Raw genomic sequence first — 22606 nt, forward strand, 5'->3', positions numbered from 1 at the left:
AGTCCCCTACCTATTTCCCAAAGAGTTTATCGGCACCTAACAGTTTCGTTCGTGCCTATAAGAATTAAAGACACATTGCAGGACTCATTGGCTGTTATGTATGTTAACCCTAGATTAACCTGGCAAATAAATTGTAGCAGATGTCCAAATCTATTCTGACATGCTTCAACAACATTCTTCTCAGTATTGTTATTATGGGTAACGTCTGTTATGACAATCGTGCTTCATGGTTATCGTCCAATATTGCAAACTTCTTAACTTAACATAATGATTACAATCGTCTGTATGGCTACCACCCGTATGGCGGATTTATTCCTTTTGATCGTTACCCCTCTATTGTACACCATTTATGGTTTAATGGTAAATTTCAACTATTATTTATTCGGGATTAATTTATTATCATTTAATCGGGACACTTCATGTTGAGATTAGCGAAAACTTGTTGAAAGAATATGGTGTTGGTAAACTTGTTGCAAGTATTCATAAAATGCCATCGTCAAAACAATATTTTAAACCTTCGGGTATTCAAAGAGCACTGATTGCTTTAAGCCAGACCCTTACGGGTTTATAGTTATCATGAGCATCGTAAATCTCATAAAATATGATCGCGATCATATTTTGAGAAACGCTGTTTCAGCTGCCAGACACCCTACGCATGGCGGTTGCTGTTATCTTCCAGAGAGCATCTCAAGGTGTGTGAAAATCCGACCATTAGTAGAAGCTTGGTAAACTGAACAAAACATGGGTAGTTTTAATGAATGGAAGGTAGCACCCACTTGTGTAGGAGAACGTTCACTTGTAACTATGTACATCTCGTCTGTCTGAATGAAAAAATCCAACCTGGAGAAGTGAGGGCGTTTTGCTCTGTCGTTTTGTCATAATGGTGTACGATTAGCAGTTTCTCACATAATTACTGCGTATTGGAATCCAAGACGTGCTTTAACGACCTCTATAAATTCTAACAAACTATCATTTAATTTTATGATTCGAAGTAATTAAGAACATATTTTTTATAAATAAGCTACCGTCAAACGGGGTATCTTGCAACAGGGGTGAAACTTGCAACACTTCGACATGTAACCAAATTGACGTTTGTTTTAGCATTGAGTTAAATTATTAACTTAGTTAAATTAGTTAAATTAACCGCCGTTTATGGACCTTAGATGTACAACAGAAGATATTGGCGAGCGTTTGGGTATTGTTGCTTTTTTGGTTGGTTTGCTAAAGGTGAAAATCATATTGCACATTGGATTGTAAGAAATTAATGCTGAAAAACTTTCTTCGTACCACACAAACGGTAAAAATATGTCTTTAGAGGCGTTTGCTATTAGTTACAATCAGAGCGTTAATGATTAATCATAAATTTAATCATGATTAATGATTAATGATTATGATTAATCAAAAATGTTAATCATTAATCACAAAAAATCAAGAATTAATCATGAATCACTAATCATAATCATTGCAATATTATGTTTTAATCATTAATCACTAATCATAATCATAAAGATCGCTAGTTTTATTCAGTAATCATAATCTTAATCATAAGCCAAACATTTAATCAATCATTAATCAATCATTGAACAAAATTAAACAAATTTTACAACATTGCTTTCTAATGTATAAATAAAATTTGCATTCCTTATATCGTGTGACAAGAACAATGATAGTTTATGCCCAAGGAAGTTCCAAATCCAACCAAGCACAGAATGTCTTTGTTTAGTATCCATGGACGTTAGCATAAGTGTAAAAAAGACCCTTAAATGTTTCCTCCATGTACGACGGTACATTTGCTTAGTTGTATATGATCCGAATTCAAAGACCCGGTTGGAAGCATGTGAGTGGTACCATTCTACATGAAGAATTTCTGTTTATAGGGGCAGATCACCAAAATTCGTCCTAGTGCTAGGTAGCCGATCATAAGATTTCTGTTCACTTTGTATGAAAGTCGGAAATCAGTATTTTTTCCCTAGTAGGTGATATTTCTGTTAATAGTTCCTCGCTGTTTTTGTTCAAGTTTGATGTTTGCAATCTACCATCGTCTGCAAAGCGTTAAGTTGATCTTGATTCAACATTTGATGATTATATACGATAAACCATGCTTAAAACTATTCAATTAGAATTATTCCCTTCAATAATGAATAAAGCCATTTATTTTCATGTTTATGGCTCATTCGTTGTGTACGTCAAAGCGCTAGAAACTTAAATTTTTGAACCCCGGGGAAAGCCCTCCCCTATCTGTAATGCTTTGTGTATGAAAATTTTCTAAATTTTGTTTGAGTCGTACCGCATGAGCCTACCCCCTCCTCCTTCGAGCATTACGTGATTTTTGAACGGTGCCTTAGAGAGATGCCATTTAATCATTATTTTGAATAATAATCATTGATTAATGGTTAATTATTCAAAGGCCAATGATTGAAATACAGCTTATTCGGAAGATCACATTTTTCTAAGTACATCACAATGTTATTGCGCTTCAATATCTTAATATTGATATTATAATTGATTTAAAAAGTTTAGTTCCAGGCACGGAAGATTTTGAAACCTTGGGTTCTGGTTCAAACTTTAAGATAGTGCTTCACTTTCACTTTGGAGGAAACATTGGAGCATGAATAAACAACTGATTGAATTTAATCATTTCATTTCACAAAAATACAGAAAATCACTAGGAAGACAAGCAAATGCCATTAAACTTTTATATGTACAATAAACATATTATCACAAGATAAGCAACATATTAGAGTTTACCGGGGTTTGCTCACCTTACTAATTCTACACAGTTCTTTCTTTTATAAGGTGAAGTATTGAAATTCAACTACAGTTAACTCTCCCTTACTCGATATTGAAGGGACCATCGAGTTAGGGAGGTATCGAGTTACAGAACACAAAACCAGTGCAATTGCGATCCAAGGGACCATCAAGGTAGCCATGAAAACCAACTTTTACTATGGTTCTCTAACTCGATATCGAGATACGGAATATCGAGATAACTGTAGTTTTTTACCAAAATTTTGAATACTTTCCCCGGGAAATCGACAAACCTTACATACCGGCATATGTTCAAGTTTTTCTATAACGCTTGAAACATCCGTTTAAGGCAAAGTAGGCCGTCATTGAAATTTGTATTGAGCGTTGATGATTGTGGCTAATTCGTTTAACGATTGCGAATTGAAGAAAAACACTTGGTTTTGCACTGACATAACTGAAAAAGTATGATGACTGAGTTTTTTCACTTTGAAATTGCAAGCTGTAAAATGAACATGGCTGTCAAAACGAATGACGGGCTACTTAGCCTTAAAACGATGTGTCGCAAGCTACGCTTCACAAAGTCAATATATTAACCACATAATTAATGAATGATTAACGATTAATCAAAGAGTAATAAAAAACCATTATTAAATTATATGAGATGCCCTAAACACCTTTAACTATGCAACGAATGTATCACACTCTTAAAAATTTATTGGTACACATATGATTAAAAAAGATGGGAAAATTGATGTGAAATTTGCGATAAAGTTACATGTCTTCTCGGTGAGAATCGAACTCACGACTCCCTGTTCACTAGATAGGGCGCGTTACCCCTACACCACGAGAAGACTCATGGACTGAGAAGTTAACCTGCATTCGATTTCAACTCAATTATCACGTGATCCTCTTTCGCGAAGTGAACCTCTTTCGGAAAAATGAGATGCTCATCCAAACACGACGCTTTCTATTGTTGAATGCCTAGTAGCCGAGGGTAATTATTAGGTATAGAAAGACCACACACGTGCTGGATGATATTTGTATAGTGCGGGCTCACAATGGGTCGCGACGTTCTAAATATAAATGAGATAGATGATAATTAAAAAAAGTAATATTTTAAAATTGAAAATTTTGATCAAATTTGACATCAGGCACGTAAGGGTTAATCATAATCATTAATCATAATTACTTTTCATACTGCGTTTAATCATTAATCATAATCATTAATCATCTGAAATTTTAATTTAATCATTAATCATATTCATTAATCGTACTTTGGCTTAATCATCAATCACAACCATTAATCAAGGCATCAAAAATTTTAATCATCAATCATAATCATTAATCAAAATAAAATTGAACTTAATCATTAATCATTTAATTAATCATTGCGACTCGTTAATCATTAACGCTCTGGTTACAATACTTAGTGGTGTATAAATTGACAATATAAAAGTTTTGATAATTTGATGCTTAAACACTGAGAAAATTCAAAAACGTTCTTGACTACCCTAGTGTGGTAACTTGCAACAGCAATTTAGATTTCAATTGTTTGCTATTCCTTGTCGCTTGCCTTTGAAAACGTGAATAGGCAAAATTGAACATATATTTGTTCAGTAAAATTCAAATTGTTGTATCTCAATCAATTAAATACACTTTTGGTAATAAATATTAGAAAATTTACATGAGTCACATTAAGTTTTATTATCTGCATGAAAATAATGATTTTTTTTGAAACTCTGTACAAGAATTAACTTGCAGATCTGCCATTGACAACTTTTTGCATGAAATGTGATGGAAGTTATGTCAAAACACCAACAGCGACCATTTCAAGACATACATTTCAATATGTGATACGTCGCTCTAATTTAAATATGTAAGTTATGTGAAGTAAAACCTAAAATACCATTGTATTTGTAGAAAAGTTGCATTAAAACGGTTTAATGGCTTTCCAATAACTGTCAAGATTTATGATATGCTAGATTTCCTCATGTGGTCACCCTATGCAATGCCAATGGAGTTTTCAATTAAATTGGTTTTACATATACGCATTATTCAATCAATTATAATTATTTTTCTAAGAGTAAAGTAGTCTGTTTCTGATTATGACAATACCTTTCACCGCAGAAAATTATTAAATGACCATAATAATACGATATATGATATATTTTCAATAGTGTACTTTAGTAGCACTGGGTGTTGCATGTAACCCCACATCAGGGGTAGTATCAAAAATGCATATTTTTTGTCTCTTCTGATCCCAGAAAACAAAATATTGCTAAAATTGATACCGCGTGGTATAATTTACAAGGCTATTAGGATACCAGATAGGGTAATTTGCCCATTATTGCGGTATTCCCTATTATTGCGGTATAAGAATTAAACCCTCATTATTAATCGAAAACTCTATTTTCTATGGATATTATTGATGATGATGAAAGCTTATAGTATTCCCAAGGTATACCAGATGAATGCTTTAAAAATTAAACGATTTTGATCGTTGGAAGAACAGTTTTAAATGATGCATCAAGAAAAGCCAATATTTTTAACCAGTCTCTCTATCTACGGGCGGGTTTTCATAAGCTTAAATTTTTAAGTTTAGAGTCAAAACAATTATATGTAGCGGGTATATCAGTTCAGTATGGATGTAGTTACATGATAGATATTGAGTTTTGAATAAAAGTTTTATATTTTTGAGAAAAAGCATATACCGCAATAATAGGACAATGAAAATAGCTTTATGCCTATTATTGCGGTATCGGTAAATCTCATTCAAAAATTCGATATTTCAATAGTCATTTTTAATTGTAATTGCTGGAAACATTAATTATATTATTGGGATACTAACTAGGGACATAATTTTGAGTTATTCATACATTTATTTAGTCAAACAAAAGGTTTATACCCTGTATTTCCTCTTAATTACAAATATTCTGCAAATAAACACAATGTTTTACCAAAAAATCACGTAAACTGACTGAAAATCGGAACACATGCCAAAAATACGTTGAACAACTAAGCTATAAGATGATCAAAAGGAAGCAATCCTTTAAAATTGTGTTGCTAGTGGGAAATATTTTTAAAAGCATCAAAATTGTAGGTTATACTTAAGTCAACAAATTCATTTCTTATATAGCGACTAGTGGTCTCAGATGGAAGAACCTTGTCTATTCACTTTAACATAGTCCACCTATGACGAAAGAGGAGACGAAACCAGCAGAAAATCATTCGATTCTGTTGATTTGTTTCCGAATCGTGACATAAGGTAATTAATTAGTTTTCCTCATAGATAGGTCCACAGTCACACAAACTGACAGTACCGTGCAGTGTCATTAACATGGAGGAAGCATATTTTCAATGCTACAACATTGTGTGGTATTAAATGTATATTGAATGTAATAAAATCTATGATTTTTGGTATACCGCAATAATAGGACGGCACTACCGCAATAATAGGACAAAATACCGCAATAATAGGACAGAGGAAGAGCTTCAGATTTATTTTAAAAAAATGTATGTATGATTCCAAAAATTACTTGTTTACTTCACTATACTCCAGATAAAGGATAGTTTTAACACTTAACATTGCAAAATACCATAATATTTAGATTTTGGACACTGCAATACGATTTTAATTTTAACACCGTGCTTAAGTCCTCCATAATAGGACGGATACCCTAGTTTTTGTCTCACCTGAATCTTCAAATTTTTCATCCATACAGCTTTGAAGTTGAAAAGTGTTGCAAGTTACCCCGTTTGAGACGGTATTCTCATTTTTAGCATCAATCGTGCAGTGAGCAGAATTGTTTCACCGTTCCGCTAGAGTGATTCCAGTAGAAAGTTGTCACATAACAATAGTTCGTGCTGCCGAGAATGGTCCACACTAGTCCGGTACACCTACCCATTCCAATGACAATGCCCGTTCAACATTGAAGAGAACGATTGCAGCACCAGAAGTATGGAAACGAAATTTGTTTTAATTTCCTCCACGGTCTGTGATTTGCAAGCTATTATAATAGTCGCTGATGAACGTTTCGGAATGGGTGGATAGATGGGTGGCGGGAATGCATGGGTAGGAGAATTTATCGTTTCCATTGTGAGCATTTAAGGTGTTACTTAAACGCTGAAAATAAAGTTGTGCTATGGTTATATAGAACAATAAAATTATTTATATAGTAGTAATCAGTGTTGTGAGCAATCACGATAGTCGATACTTTTTTTCTCGACATACGGTGGCCCTTGCCTTCAACATTCAGAACACAAGTAATCAAACGAACGTTTGAAAGAAAAATGTCAATTGAATGCAGCTGATCCCGAAGGCGTTGCCAGAAAACGGTACGGTTTTATTGAGCGTCACATTTGACATAGCAAGTAAGATTAAACTATTATTGTTATTGTTTATCGGGTAAGTCTGACATCTATGCAAAATATAAGATTTAGGATAATGTCGTCGTGTCAGACGATATTCGTTCCACAGTTTTTGTGTTGTTCGAAGTTCATTCAACCGCTCGTGCTAGGTATGTATCTGTAATGAACGTCACAAGAAATGTCGAATGCTTACAACACTGATAGTAATATCCCAAACTAGTCATACCGTTTAACAAAACCTGCTTAGGTTTGTCTATTTTTATCAAAATAATATTGAACAATGTTATAAAAAAAAACATGTGAAGAAAAAACTTTTTCAAGTAGATGCGATGTTAAAAAAAATAATTGGTTTCTTATTGTAATAGTTTGAACAAAATGTAGCATAATTAGTTACGATTTGTTATCAGTAATATCAAATTATGTTAACGTTCTGATAATTATCACATATGCTCATGCCGTCAGTCTAGGATCTGAAGAGCAAGGTGTATTTTGTCGTGGAATATTTTCAAACTGTTTAATTAATTAGTTTAATTTGTGTTGTGACATTTTTAAAAAATTATGCAAAAATATGGAAAATTTTCTCAGCAAAGGATCGCCCAAAAATTTAAATCTATACGGAATTGGAATCGCAATCATATATTCTTTGAAAAGAACTTATAAAATGTTGGCATCAAAATCTGAAAACTATTCAGAATCAGTCATTATACAAAAATATGAGTAATTTCTGAAAACTGTTACGAATTCAAGTAAAAGAAATAATTGACCGAATTTAAAAACATATTGGTCAAAATACCAGCGAAGTAAGATTAATTCATTGCCTTTCGAAGGAGCTAAAGAGAGCTTCATTTAAGGAAAAAAAACTTCATGTTTTCAAGAGGGTGCCCCAAACTTTTGCATACAGGGTGTCCGCAAATTATCCGTACAAATTTTGAAGACATGGTTCGATACAATCAAGCATGATAAATTCAATATTCTTGCATAGTTTTAAATATTGGCTTATTATATTCTTAAGAAGTAAGTTTGACACAATTCTGATTTCAAATATTTGCTAAAATAAGCCAATTGTATTGAGGTGTCTTAAAAGGAGCTGTTTTTCGAGCTCTATGATGGAAGAGAAATGTCCATAGAACTCACTAGATTTGAACCGTATAATTTTCTTTTTCCAGTCTAACTTGAAGCCACTAAACTGCAGATGACTTCAAAGAATAATAGGACATTTGAATTCATCGACTTTAGATTTTAGGGATAACACATCTCTACTATGACTAGCGGCCCTCAGGAAAAACGTCTCCGAAAAATTTAAATTTGCTTATCTCAGTAACAAGCAATCTTTTCGAAATTATTTTAAGTTGTATTTCATATCAACATATAAATGTATTATAAAAGGTACATGGACATTGATTTTTTTTATTGTTTTCAATGCGTGATCATCTTTCCAATATTTTGCTGTTCGGATAATTTGCGGACACCCTGTATAATTGTTTTTTTTTAAGAGATTTTTTAGGGACTTCATTTTATGTCAAGGTATTTTTGTGGTAACAATCAGTTTTTAACACTTACAGTACGATAAGATTTTTTTGCAAGTTATTTGAGTTCAAATTCTAAGAATGTTTAATTACCAAAGTAATCATTAGCACGAATAATATGCCCCAAAAATGAGGAAATGTCTATCAGCATACATAAAAAATTTCGTAAACGTCGTTAATGAAGACGAAAATTTCAAAAGTATCATATATGATAAAGAAAATTACTATTTGATTTCATTTTTGCTTGTTATTGCTTTCATTTTCAATCATTCATTTATTTACATTTTGTACCTTGTACCGATGATTAAGATAGCTGTAGAGCAGATGTTCTCAAACTTTTTAAAATCGTTGCGCCCTTAGTAATTTTCTGTAATTGACGCAGTGGACCAGTAGAAGAAAATTTTTGTTTAGTTTTATAGAGAGATTTTTAGCCGAAGGCTGATTTATCTCTAAGATTCAATTACAAGTTTTTTTTATCACAACAACATTCCAATATCTTGGAGCAAAAGCTGATCAACGAGAACGAAAAAAAAATGTCATGAATAGCCTGTTTATCTCATTTCAACTTCATAGGTTCGAAGTTATCTATGAAATCACAACTCTTATCAATTTTTCAACCTCGAGACTCAAAATGCCCAACTCTTTTATATTGTAAGTAGAGTTAGATTAAATCACCCTATTTTTGTTTGAAAAACAATTATGTTGATAAACTTTTAGATTTATTTTTGGAATCAAATGAGCGAAGGTTGAAAATGGGATTAATAAAATTTAATTTTAAACATTCATAAGTTAAAAATAAAACCGGTATTTAGTAGGTGTGTTAAATGTGTACAATAATATAATATAATATAATATAATATACTTTAATATAATATAAAATAATATAATATAATATAATATAATATAATATAATATAATATAATATAATATAAAATAATATAATATAATAAAATATAATCTAATATAATGTTATATAATACAATTTAATAATAATCATAGACAGAGGGGACGGACCTGGTGTAGTGGTTAGAACACACGCCTCTCACTCCGAGGACCTGGGATCGAATCCCATCCCCGAGATAGTCACTAAAAATTTTCAGTGACGACTTCCTTCGGAAGGGAAGTAAAGCCGTTGGTTCCAAGATGAACTAGCCCAGGGCTAAAAATCTCGATAAAAAAGATAGAAAAAAAACATAGACTCTATTTTCCTCAAAATTAGTAAAATCTTGATGAAATGCGTTTGTAATATTTATTTTGGTTCTCGCCATTCGAAAAATATCCGTTCAGAGACTGTTTTTCGACCTACTGCTTATACAGCAATTTTGATGTAATTCATTACTCCACAAAACTACGAAGTTGCACTATCTCGTTCAGGTGAAGCATTATGCATTTCGCACGTTCATTACAAGAGAGAGTGTGCGATATGAATTTTAACGCTCCGAATCGTCGCGACGCTGCTGATAAATCGTAATGAACAATGAATCCATCTTTATCCATGACAAAAACGTGTCCATCCGTTGAAAACTGAGGCCCAGACTGAGCGACTTTGCCAGTCTCACTTTATCTTTAATGCATACTGTTTTAATTTGGCTTGGTCATTTTGGGGATGTTTTATGAATGAAAATGATGCTCACCACCAGCAACGGATACGGTCCACCGAAGAAAGTACAAGCTGTCCAGTGGTCTTCAGTAGCACTCGTGAAGAGCAACGGCTCCCACGTCCGTCAAGATGTAGATTCGTTAAACGTTAATCTCACTTTTTTAGTTTTCGTCGTAGGATCACACTGACCGCTGACGAGCACTTGGTTACCGATGGATAGTAAGAGGCTTCACTTTCTTTCGGACGACCGCACCGAACAACAATGAAAGTTCATAATTGGACCACAAATTTACTACACTCAAAAGCTCCGGTTTCAGACATCTGGCGCTAGGAAGGCGTTGAGATGGTCCTACTATCAAACAACGATCAACACTGTGATGTGAGGAGTAATTACGAACGTGTGTCCCACCTGTTTCTACTCAACGTTGTTCCGCCGATACAGAGATAAGTAGTTAGGAGAGTAGTGTTGCGTTGGCAAAAATTTCAAGTACCTACTGCTGTTCGATAGATTGATAAACTTATCAATGTACTGGAACGGCTGGAATTCAAGTTGTAACGTGGGTCGATAGGGTAGTTCAAAACCACCGAATTATTGGTGAGATGTTTATGTGGTTCGATCACGAAGTGAATCGAATTGAGGATCGTGGGTTCAAATCCCATTGATCGAGGATTTTTTCATAAAAGGGAGGTTTCTCGACTTCCCATTGCATAACATATCTTTGTTATACGACATTCATGATTAAATAACAAAAAAAGCTCTCAGTTAATAACTGTGGACGATGGAAGGGGCAGACCGGGATGCCTTCAATGTTTTCGAGTGTAACGTGCTGTGGACAATTCTCGGATGGAATTAAGCGTATAAAATATAGCAGGCTTAAGTGTCACTTGGTGCGAATGTCGGAAGAAAGATTTGCGAAAGTAATATTCAGCAAGGAACCAGGTACAGAGCGGCTTTTTTATGATAGGTTTCGAATACGTTGGCTGTATACTGTACGTGCGTTTAAAACGCAATATAATACAATTTAAGTTTCTGAAGTTTCTTATTTTTTCTTAAAAAAAAATTAAGGGGAAAATATGACTTCAATGGACATTTCATTACATATCATAGCTATTCATTTTTGTACTTCACCAAACAAGCTATTCTACATTAGTCTCCTACTACCATAGTACCGTTATGACTCGAAATCCGGACACTTAAGCACCGGACTAACTTCAACATCATTTATATAATTAATGATATCTGTTTTCTTAAGGTGCTGTGATGTTTCACGACGGTAAATGTTTATTATTTAAGATGGTGTAATAAAAATAACGATTATTTAGGCAAAAAACGTTTAAATATGCAAAACCAAGAGATGTGGCTTGCTTCGAAATCCGGACACTCTTATTAAGTCGATTCGAAATCCGGGCACTTTTGCTTCGAATTCCGGACACTTCTTTTTGACGAAATATTTGCATATTTTGTGTAAAATTCAACTAGCCATCCCTACATTTAGGGATTTTGAACAGTTTACTATACGTAATTGTTGTATACCTGTATATTCAAATCACTTTGATACCTATGTCATATAGATGTTTCTGTATTGTGTGTTATTTGCATGAACAATAGAGTCCATGGGCTCGAGATATATATGAGAATATACGAACGTCAGTTCACTTTAAACCCTACTCTAAATCAGACGTGTTTTATATAGTAGAAGACTTAACCGCTGAATATCCACCAATTAGTACTACGCTGAACTTAAAAGTTTAAATCTAACAGTAATCAGAAAAGTATCGGGCTGTGACAAACTCTGAAGCTACCAGAAATGTGAAGGAAGTTTGGGCACAATCCTTTCTCTCACTTCATGGCAACCGTGAGATGCAGTCCAATACGCAATGAAATGTGTAGAGTATCGGTACGCATTTCGTTTTTTTATTTTTATTAATAGTATCTTAATGCCTACAGCGATACCTTAACATCTATAACATACAATTAAAGTTGAAGAATAGTTTTGTGCATGAATATTGTAGTCAACATCAAATTAACTGTATGAAAAATGCAAAAAATAATCATAGTGTCCGGCTTTCGAAGCGTCCGGCAATTCGAAGCAAAACGGTATAATGAAAAACTAAAACCTAAAATTATCCTACTTTCAGTAAAAATGTACTAACAGAAAGGAAAAGTGTATGAGAATATATTTATCACGGTGTAGGTATTCTGGATAAAGAGATGTGGTGGACATCTTGCTACTCTGGAAATAGAGTCCTCAATAGAATACTGTGAAAGGCATGAGCGTAAATAGAGCTTCTAGTGATAAGTAAGTACCGTAATCCGGGGTAACATTGATCATTTTTTTTAGTTTTTCTTAAATTTTTCATTTCACAATACAAATGTTACAAGTTTCATATTTTTAAAACAAGTACTGGCACCCACCTCTCCTAGCTATGTACTTTATTTTGTTTTTCGGAAGATTTAAACATGTTTAAATAAATGTTTTAAGTAATTTTTTGATTCAGCTAATATGGGGTAACATTGATCACCCAAGTAAACAACGTTCGATAGTATTGGAAATGTCGTTACTTACTAAAATCAGGGCCCCTGAAGCCGAATATGAAGACCAAACTCTTACAAGTCATTTACTTTTTGAGTTATTTCAAAATTAAAAACACCTTGAACCGCGTAATACGCCTAAAAGTAGGCAATTTCCTCTGGAAATTCTACATTCGTAATAGTAATTAGTTAATGTTGCCTAAATGAATAAACTTATGAAAGATTTGACAACGGAATCGTTTTCGACGATGCCATTTTTAGTAACACCCGCATTTTCCTTGATCACATCGTCTGCAGAACTCACGTGAGACATGAATTTTCGGTAGTGTCAGTGAAAATGATAGAAATCATTGTTTCAAAAAGTTGACAAATTTGCGCATGAACTAAACACAATTTTGGCAAAAACCTTAATTATCATTAGCTTATGAATATACGAAAGAGAGGCATTATTCATGGTTCGAAAATGCTTCATCAATAAATCTTTATTTGAACGTTTAACAAGATGAGTCATCCCGATCAATGTTACCCCGCTGATCAATGTTACCCCGGATTACGGTAGTATAAACAACCTGTTTTAAACGGAGCAATAAAATCATCGATCGAAATAGAAAATTGGTAAGTTCCTGTTGGAATGATTCTTGTATTACTTCAATCATTTAATTTTATCGTTCCGAAACACAGCAAAATGCTTTATCAATTTGTGCCATAAAGCAATCGCCATACTGGCAATTGATAGCATTTAGTTGATAAGATAGTGAAGAAAAGGCAGGTACCACATTGTCTGAAAAAAGCAACAACATTTAGACGATAATAACTAGCCCTGGACTTATTCAGACCATCCAATAACGACTACAGACATTTTTTTCGGGTTCCTCTAGATATCTTTTCACTAATCCTTTATCTCCAGTTGTTACTCTATGAGATCTCACCAAAGAAATGAAGATGTTCTCAACGGGAATCTTGTAGGGTAAACTTAGAAAATCGATAGACGAATCACCGTATAAAATCCTGGAGGATTGGGTTTGGAAAATGACTAAAAGAATCTTTAAGAAATTCCTGATGAAATCCCTAAGGTATTTTAATGGTTATCCTTGGAAAAATTCAGGTTATATTCTTGAGATACCTGAAAATTTTTTTGGAAGAATTCTACTTGCAATAATAATTCAATGAACTCCTGGAGAAGTATTCGGAATTATCTCTGAATCTTTGCAGTTATCGCTCAGCTTCTGAGACGCATAGACGTTTTTACGACTGCGCTCCTCATTAGTCAGGCATTTTTTTCAGATCGTTCTATCGATATTCCGTTGTGCCGCGTCGCGTGTGTGGTGATTACGCGATGAGGCGAGAAAACACCTTTCGGATCGATTATTCGAACTTCCCCGTGAAGCCGTCGTTCGAAAAGGTGCACGGCTTTTGCCGCACAGTGCTCGGCCTGAAGAAGGAAGATGTGCTGAGACTACAGTGTAGTAGAGGTGAACAATGTGCGTTCGTCAAGGTCGGCGACCTGACGCTCGCACAGAAAATTGTTGAAGAACACGATGGACGTCACGAAGTGGAAATAGACGGGAAGAAGCACAAGCTTCGAATAACCATCGAGGATGGAAGTGTCGAAGTGAAGGTCCATGACCTTCCCGAAAACGTGACGAAGGAAAAGATCGTGGAGTTCTTGCGTGTGTTCGGTGAAGTGATCTCGGTTCACGAGCTAACGTGGGGAGAGAGCTACGAGTTCGCCGGCATACCACTCGGCATATGGTCTGCCCGTATGCTACTGAACCGAAACATCGACTCTTGGGTCACCATCGATGGGCAGCAGGCGTACGTGGTATACAAGGGGCAGGTGCTCTCATGCAAACACTGCAAAGAGCAGGCACACTCTGGCATATCATGTGTCCAGAATAAAAAACTGCTGGTGCAGAAGAGCTACGCCAACGTAGCGAAGCAAAGTGGCATCCGTCAGCCACCGAAAAAATCGTCCGGTGTGAAACCACCGAGCACGAAATCGGTAGCTTCTACCGCGCCATCGCTCGCCTCACCGGCTGCTTTTCCCGAGCTGCCGAAGCTTCCGAGTCGGACCGAACAGTCTGCCCCGGCGACGAAAAGCAACAGTCAATCCGACAAGATTGATTTAACAGCGTCCCCCAGCCCGCATCAGCATCGTGCGCAAGGTCTGTCGTCATCTCACCGAACGACTCAACAAGCCACCGAAGTTACCCAACCCAATGTTGCTGTGGTGGACTTGTTTAAAAAGCCAATCCATGCGCTGCGATCGCACAGCAAGAATGGCAACGGCAACGAGACCGATGAATCGTCGGCATCCACGAGCAGCAGGCGAAGCAGAGGCCGACCACCCGGCAAAAAGCCACGCCGAGAAGACGATGACGACGAGCAGGATGAGGATTCTCAACAGTAATGGCTCTCACATCCTACAATATCGCGTCCCTCAACATCGGCACCATCACCAATCCCACGAAACTAGCGGCGCTGCGCGCCTTCATCCACAGCCAAAGCCTCGATATTGTGTGTCTGCAAGAAGTGGAAAACGACCAGCTCTCCTTGCCTGGCTTCGTCGTATACACGAATGTAGACCACACGAGAAGAGGAACAGCTGTTGCTCTGAAGGAGTACATTCAGGTATCTCACGTCGAGAAAAGCCTGGATAGCCGCCTTATCGCTCTGCGAGTGCATGATACCACGATTTGCAACCTCTACGCTCCCTCCGGCTCTGCACAGCGCTCAGCACGGGAGCACGGCACTCTCGCCTACTATCTCCGCCATCCCACTCAACACATTATCCTCGCTGGCGATTTCAATTGCGTGCTTCGAGCATGCGACTCGTCTAGCGCAAACACCAGCCCGGCCCTCAAAACAGCTGTGCAACAGCTTCAGCTCCACGATGTGTGGGAAAAGTTGCGCCCCCGAGATGCCGGTTTCACTTACGTTTGCCGGAACGCACAATCGCGCCTCGATCGCATATATGTGAGCAGCGGTTTGCGGGAGCATTTGCGTACCGCGCATACGCATGTCTGTTCGTTCACAGACCACAAAGCGCTGACACTTCGTGTCTGCCTCCCCCAGCTAGGACATGAGCCCGGCCGTGGTTTCTGGTGCCTTCGACCGTATCTTCTCACCGACGAGAACGTTGCCGAGTTCCAAACACAGTGGCAATATTGGACCCGGCAGCGCAGAAATTACGGCTCATGGATCGAGTGGTGGCTTTCGTACGTTAAGCCAAAAATCAAAACCTTTTTCAAACGCAAATCACGAATCGTATATGACGAATTCCATGACGCACATCAGCGTCTATATGCGGAATTACGGCTAGCGTACGATGGGTACTACCAACACCCAGAAATGTTGGCCACAATCAATCGCTTGAAAGGCGAAATGTTGGCGCTTCAGCGAAATTTCTCGCACATGTTTATGCGTATGAACGAGACATACGTGGCGGGAGAACCCGTATCGATTTTTCAGTTGGGGGAGAGACGAAGGAGGAGGACCGTCATCACCCAGTTGACAACAGAGGAGAATGAGACCGTTGCCGAGCCAGCAGCGATCGAAGCAAATCTGCTCAACTTCTTCTCGGGTCTGTACACAGAGGAAGCAGCAGACGACAACAACGATGACGGGTTTGCATGCGAGCGTGTGATCCCTCCCGATGATCCCATCAATCAAGCCTGCACGGACGAGATCACCACAGCAGAAATACTTTCTGCCATCAGAGCGAGTGCCCCGCGGCGTTCTCCCGGCAATGACGGCATCCCACGAGAATTTTATCTCCGCATGTTCGATGTAATCCATCGGGAGCTCAATCTCTTGCTCAACGAAGCACTAGCAGGCAACCTTCCCCCTGCTTTTGTGGAGGGAATCATCGTACTGGTGAAAAAGAAGGGAGGCGAAAACACGGCCCGTTATTATCGACCCATCTCGCTGCTCAACAGCGATTACAAACTTCTCTCGCGCATTCTCAAGACCAGGCTAGAGTGCGTCATGCGAGCCCACCACGTGCTGAGCGACGGGCAGAAATGCTCCAATTCGGAGCGTAATATTTTTCAGGCCACTCTTGCTCTGAAAGATCGGATTGCGAGTCTCCGTCACCACCGGCGCGCCGGCAAGCTTATCAGCTTTGATTTGGAGAACGCATTCGATCGGGTCCGGCACTCTTTCCTCTTCGACACCATGTGCTCGCTCGGCTTTAATCGGGATCTCATCGCTCTTCTCTCGCGCATTGCCAGTCGATCCACCTCTCGGCTGCTCATCAACGGGCGTCTCTCACGTCCGTTTGAGATTCAACGTTCGGTCCGGCAGGGTGACCCGTTGTCCATGCACCTGTTCGTGCTCTACCTCCACCCCCTGATTTGTAGGCTCGAGCAAGCATGCGGGAACGATTTATTGGTCGCATACGCCGACGATATCAGCGTCATCGTGACGTCAGCCGGTCAGATCGAACTGATGAACGAAATATTCACTCGGTTCGAGGCTGTTGCCGGCGCCCGCTTGAACTTGCGAAAGACGGTGTCAATCAACGTTGGATTTTATGAGGGCAATGCGATAAATACCCAGTGGCTACAGACAGCCGATGTAGTTAAAATACTGGGTATCAGTTTCGCAAACTCCATACGACTGATGACAACGATAAACTGGAATGCGATGGTGGGGAAGTTTGCGCAACAAATGTGGCTACACTCGCTGCGTTTGCTCACCTTACACCAGAAAGTGATTATGTTAAATACATACGGCACGTCGAAGCTTTGGTACGTTTCGTCGGTGCTACCACCACTAGGTGTACACACGGCGAAAGTCACCTCCACGATGGGTGCGTTCTTGTGGAGAGGAATGCCTGCCCGCGTTCCGATGATGCAGCTTGCGCGCAGCAAGGAGCATGGGGGATTAAACCTTCATCTGCCAGCGTTGAAGGCAAAATCACTCGCCATCAACCGTCATCTTAAAGAGATCGATTCCCTTCCCTATTATAAATCCCTTCTTTTCCACGATAATCCTCGTCCAGCAATTTCAATCGATAATCCCGACCTAAAAATAATCCTTTCAAATTACTCCCACATTCCACCCCCTATCCAAGAAAACCCCTCCGCCGATCTCATCCATCGGCATTTCGTCGAGCAGACGGAATTGCCCAAGGTGGAACAAAATCATCCAACGATTGACTGGCCACGTGCGTGGCGTAGCATCCACGTTAAGCAGCTCTCTTCGGCGGAACGAACCAAGTTATACCTGTTGGTAAACGAGAAGTGGGAGCACCGCAAACTGCTGTTCGTGATGCGGAGAGCAGAGAATGAATTTTGAGTACACTGCGGTGGACAACAAATCGAAACGCTCCGGCATAAATTCAGCGAATGTGCTCGTGTCGGCCCGGCATGGACGGTCGTACAACAGAGGCTAACCGCGCTGATGAATGGATGGAGACGGTTATCGTTCGAAGACCTGATGCGACCGGCGTTGCCCGGAATAAGGAAAACAACAAGAGTTGAGATGCTAAATTTTTTTGTAAAATACATCTGCTTCGTTAATGACGTTAACGGTTTAATTGATGTTAACCAACTTAATTTTCATCTCGATGTGTAAATACCTGTTTGTCTTTGACTTGTAAATAACTGTATTGTACCCTGAAATGACCTGTGAATAAAACTGAATTTTACCACCACAAAAAAAAAAAATCTTTGAAATAATACTTGAATTTTCATGCAATTCCTAGAGGAAATCATGAAAAAATACATACAATAATACGAGCAGCAATACTGTCGTATAAATATAACGAATAATGATGATGCCATGGTCCCCTCGGCCCCTATGACACTAATTCCATGTCAAAACGCTACTTGGGTTACACTAAAGAGTGTACTGAATCAAATTGCAACATTTTTTACTGGCTGTAACTGTTTACTAGTTGGGCATTGAAGTTTTGGGTGTAATTTGTTCAATGTGTATTTGTCTACGCTGTGTAAGTTTCACTAGAACAAAAGAAAAGAAGTTGGTCCTGGACCGTATGAGTAGTGTGAAGAGAAAAGCTCGTGAATTTGGATATGGAATTGAAAATGAATGGGAAAATATTCAAAACATGTTTTATTTTACTCCCTGAAAGTTCGAATATGATTGGTTGAACGTGCGAATTTTGCCAAATATTTGTGGGTGTCGCAATTTAATTCCGTACACCCTTTATTGAATCGTATTGAACATAGGCAGAATTATGCTTTATCGATATACAGTCGCCTCTCCACATCTCGATATCGAAGGGACCATCGAGATAGGGAGAGATCGAGACATAGAACAATTTTTTAATGAATACTAGATTGAAAATCACTCCGTAACTAGGAAAACTGAAAACAAACAGACGTCATATCGTCTTCGCAAATTGTTTTGAATCCATAAAATCTAGTCTAGTAACCTTTGATAATGGGCATATCGACATACGGAAAGAAAATCGAGAACGAAAATCACATCGAGATAGGGAGATATCGAAATAAGGAGGATATCGAGATATGGAGAGTGAAAATGTATGCAGAATGAAGGGACCGAACAAATCATCGACGTAGGGAGAGATATGAGCAATTCTCGCTGAAACCAGGCCGCCATCGGCACGCATCGTTAGAATTCCAATTTTATGTCACTGATCGCTAGCTTTCGATAAAACTTAAGGGTGGTCCTTTTTGTTTTCTCAAATTGGTGGACCCCTCGTATGTTGAGTGTTATCAAGGTAAAAACTCATTCTACTACTTAAAACCAAGATGGCGTCAAAATCCAAGATGGCCGCCAGATTTTTTCACTCAAAATAATACTCCTATTCTTCATCTGACTCGAAAAATACACCAACTATTGAAAATTTGTATCTTTGATGTACCAAAAATGATGTTTGCATTGATTGCACTCGCCATATACGTCAAAATCGTGGAACATGTTTTAGAAAATCGTTCATTTCATAGGGTAAATACCATTGCACACCTAGTTTCTGTAGCCTATCTTACGCAATTTTTCCTCAGCTTTCTGATGGTGATCTCAGAATTCAAAACGAGCGGTGCGCTAATGGTGAAAAAACGATTTTTCTAACAAAATTCAAGATGGCGGCTAAATTCAAAATGGCCGCCGGATTTTTTTTAACTTCAAATGAAAGCTATATCCTTTCTCTATACGATTCCATTAAGTTTAGTATGTGTTCCAAGGGAAATATGAGACATATCACGTGAAGAAATACCCAAGATTTATCAAAAAATGGGCTTTTTTGCAAACTGTTTAGCTAGCTGGCGTACGAGGGGTCCACCAATTTGAGAAAACAAAAAGGACCACCCTTAAGTTTTATCGAAAGCTAGCGATCAGAGACATAAAATTGGAATTCTAACGATGGGTGCCGATGGCGGCCTGGTTTCAGCGAGAATTGCTCATATCGAGATGTAGAACATCGAGATGTGGAGAGTCGACTGTACAATGGTGTTCAAAATAATAGTAGTGAAAGCCGATTCTCATACCAAATGCCCAACTTTAACATGCTGTTACTTTGTGCTCGTATGAGTTATTGAAATGTTTTTTTGCAGTAAACTGCAGATATACTCAATGTCTCAAAATATGTATATTTTTTTAATCTAATAAAAAGTTAAGCACCAGGTGGAGTCATTGAAAATGATAGTAGATTTCATTTTGTCAAAAATGGGAACAATTTTTATATAAGCCTGGATGGAATTTGTTCGAACCATAAGCAAAAAAAATAAACTCAAAATATATTAGTAATGAAAATTAATACAATTTGGAGTGATTTAAACATTCCATAAGGTTCGAAAAAATAGCATTTTGTGATAACAAAATTGAGCACTGTTCATACAAGCTCAAATTTACAGTATGTCAATGTTGAGCATTCTGTATGAAAATCGGCTTTTACTACTATTATTTCTTTTACTAGTATTAAACCGATTAGATGCACATCTTAATAATAGAATTGTAATCAGCTGAAATTGAGCTAAAGCGTGAGCTTGATTGGCCGCCCGTGGTTGCTACCCCAGTATCGCCAGATCAGCTGCACTTACGCAAGGGACCAACAAGATGACTACCTGGGATTAACAGACACCCTCAGTGTACAAGTGCTGGTGATCTTCTATTTTTAGGCAACAATGGCGCCTGCGAGAGGTTTGCTCTTTGGTAAGCAGACTGTCTATGTATCAGGCGTAACGAAAGACGGGCTTGATAGAGTGAACGCGTTTCTTGTCCGTCTCGGATTCTATCGTCTGCTATGAACGGATAGGGTGTGAGTGTGGTAGATTGAGGAGAATGGAAGATAGAAGCAAGTGAAAGATACAACAACAAAGTACGAGGAAAGTACGGGCCTGGGATTGAACCCATGACCATCTGCGTATGAATCAGAAGTGGTAACCATTAGCAGTGTTGTGAAAAATTCAATGTCTCATAACTCACGCTTGAGATTTTTCATGCGTGAGTTGTCAATCACGCAACTCAGCAGTCAAAAAATCATGGATGAGTTGACTCATTGGGCGGTATGAATAAAAAGCATTGAACTTTACCACATGTAGCATCTACTCAAAAACATAATCCACAAAGTTTACTACACTTTTTGTATGAATAAAAAACCTTTCGAACATGTAGTACATACTACTTTCGAACATGAGCAGTGACTGATCTTCTTCTTCTTCTTGGCATTAACGTCCCATTGGGACAGAGCCGGCTTCTCAGCTTAGTGTTCAATGAGCATTTCCACAGTTATTAACTGAGAGCTTTGTTTGCCTAAATTGCCATTTTCGCATTCGTATATCGTGTGGCAGGTACGATGATACTCTATGCCCAGGGAAGTCAAGGAAATTTACATTACGAAAAGATCCTGGACCGACCGGGAATCGAACCCAGACACCTTCAGCATGGCTTTGCTTTGTAGCCGCGGACTCTAACCACTCGGCTGAGGAAGGCCCCTGTGACTGATACTGCAAGTTAATTCTATTCAGAGTGCAGAGTGATGCTGCACGTTAAGAAAATTCCATTCAGAGTGACACTTAAAATCAATAAAACCATGCATATATGCCAAATTTGTCGCTTATTCATACTACAAATCATGTGAAAATACGAATATTACTACATTCCCGCTTTACATCGCGTAATCGAGCATGGACACTAATTCATGTATATTATGCAATTTTACACGATTTGAAGTATAAATTTGCGATAAATCTAGCATTCCCTTTATGTGCATGTTAATTTTATGATGATAATTACAAAGATTTTTCTGAGAATTTTTGAATTTTAGCTAAACATCTGTGTCCTATAAAGAGATTTTGAGATTACAACAATTGTGGAATTATAAAGTTCCTAACATTTTCAAGATTTCAGTACTGAGAATTTGATGAAATAGCGATAGAATTTTGAGCTTCCTCTGTGAATTAAAAAAACAGCATGTTGAACTCCGATGATGGATATGGAATTCTTAGTATTTCTGTGGTATTCTCGTTATTTCGGTAGGTTTCCTGGTAGTATCCCTGGAATTCTTAGAAATAAAAATGAATTCTCACGATAGTGGTAGAACTAAGGATTTTCTTTTACATTTTTACATTCAGACATTCAAGGTTTATACTATAATTGAAGATTTCCTCTGAAACTGGAAATCATAGGGATCTAAAGTTTACAAGAATTCCAATGATTCGGACCAGAGTTTGCAGGAATCTCACTGAAATCTCAGAGATTCTTACAGTAATACCGTCTTGAAGATACCCGAATAATTTCAAAAGATTAAAAGCCAGATCAGGCCTTCCTCATTTGTAAAGCTTGTAATTAGTTCAAAAACAGTTCAAGCACACCTAAATTTTCTCCAAATTGACCAAAATTTTG

The 22606-nt window shown here is 37.7% G+C and overlaps 1 protein-coding gene across 6 annotated transcripts in view; it reads right to left on the reverse strand.

The window, feature by feature from the left end:
• The window catches only part of LOC5576069, an 81079-nt gene that overhangs the window by 50463 nt on the left and 8010 nt on the right, over window positions 1-22606 (reverse strand). The window contains exon 1 of one of the 6 annotated variants that reach the window (XM_021843427.1): window positions 10277-10635. The exons of the other annotated variants lie outside the window; for them this stretch is intronic. The gene's annotated coding sequence lies outside the window, so the exon portion shown is untranslated. Of the gene's footprint in view, window positions 1-10276; window positions 10636-22606 lie in introns of those variants that run through there. 6 annotated transcript variants of the gene reach the window in all.

This window comes from Aedes aegypti, chromosome 2 (genome assembly GCF_002204515.2).
Source record: "Aedes aegypti strain LVP_AGWG chromosome 2, AaegL5.0 Primary Assembly, whole genome shotgun sequence".
In the NCBI taxonomy this organism is placed as follows: domain Eukaryota; kingdom Metazoa; phylum Arthropoda; class Insecta; order Diptera; family Culicidae; genus Aedes; species Aedes aegypti.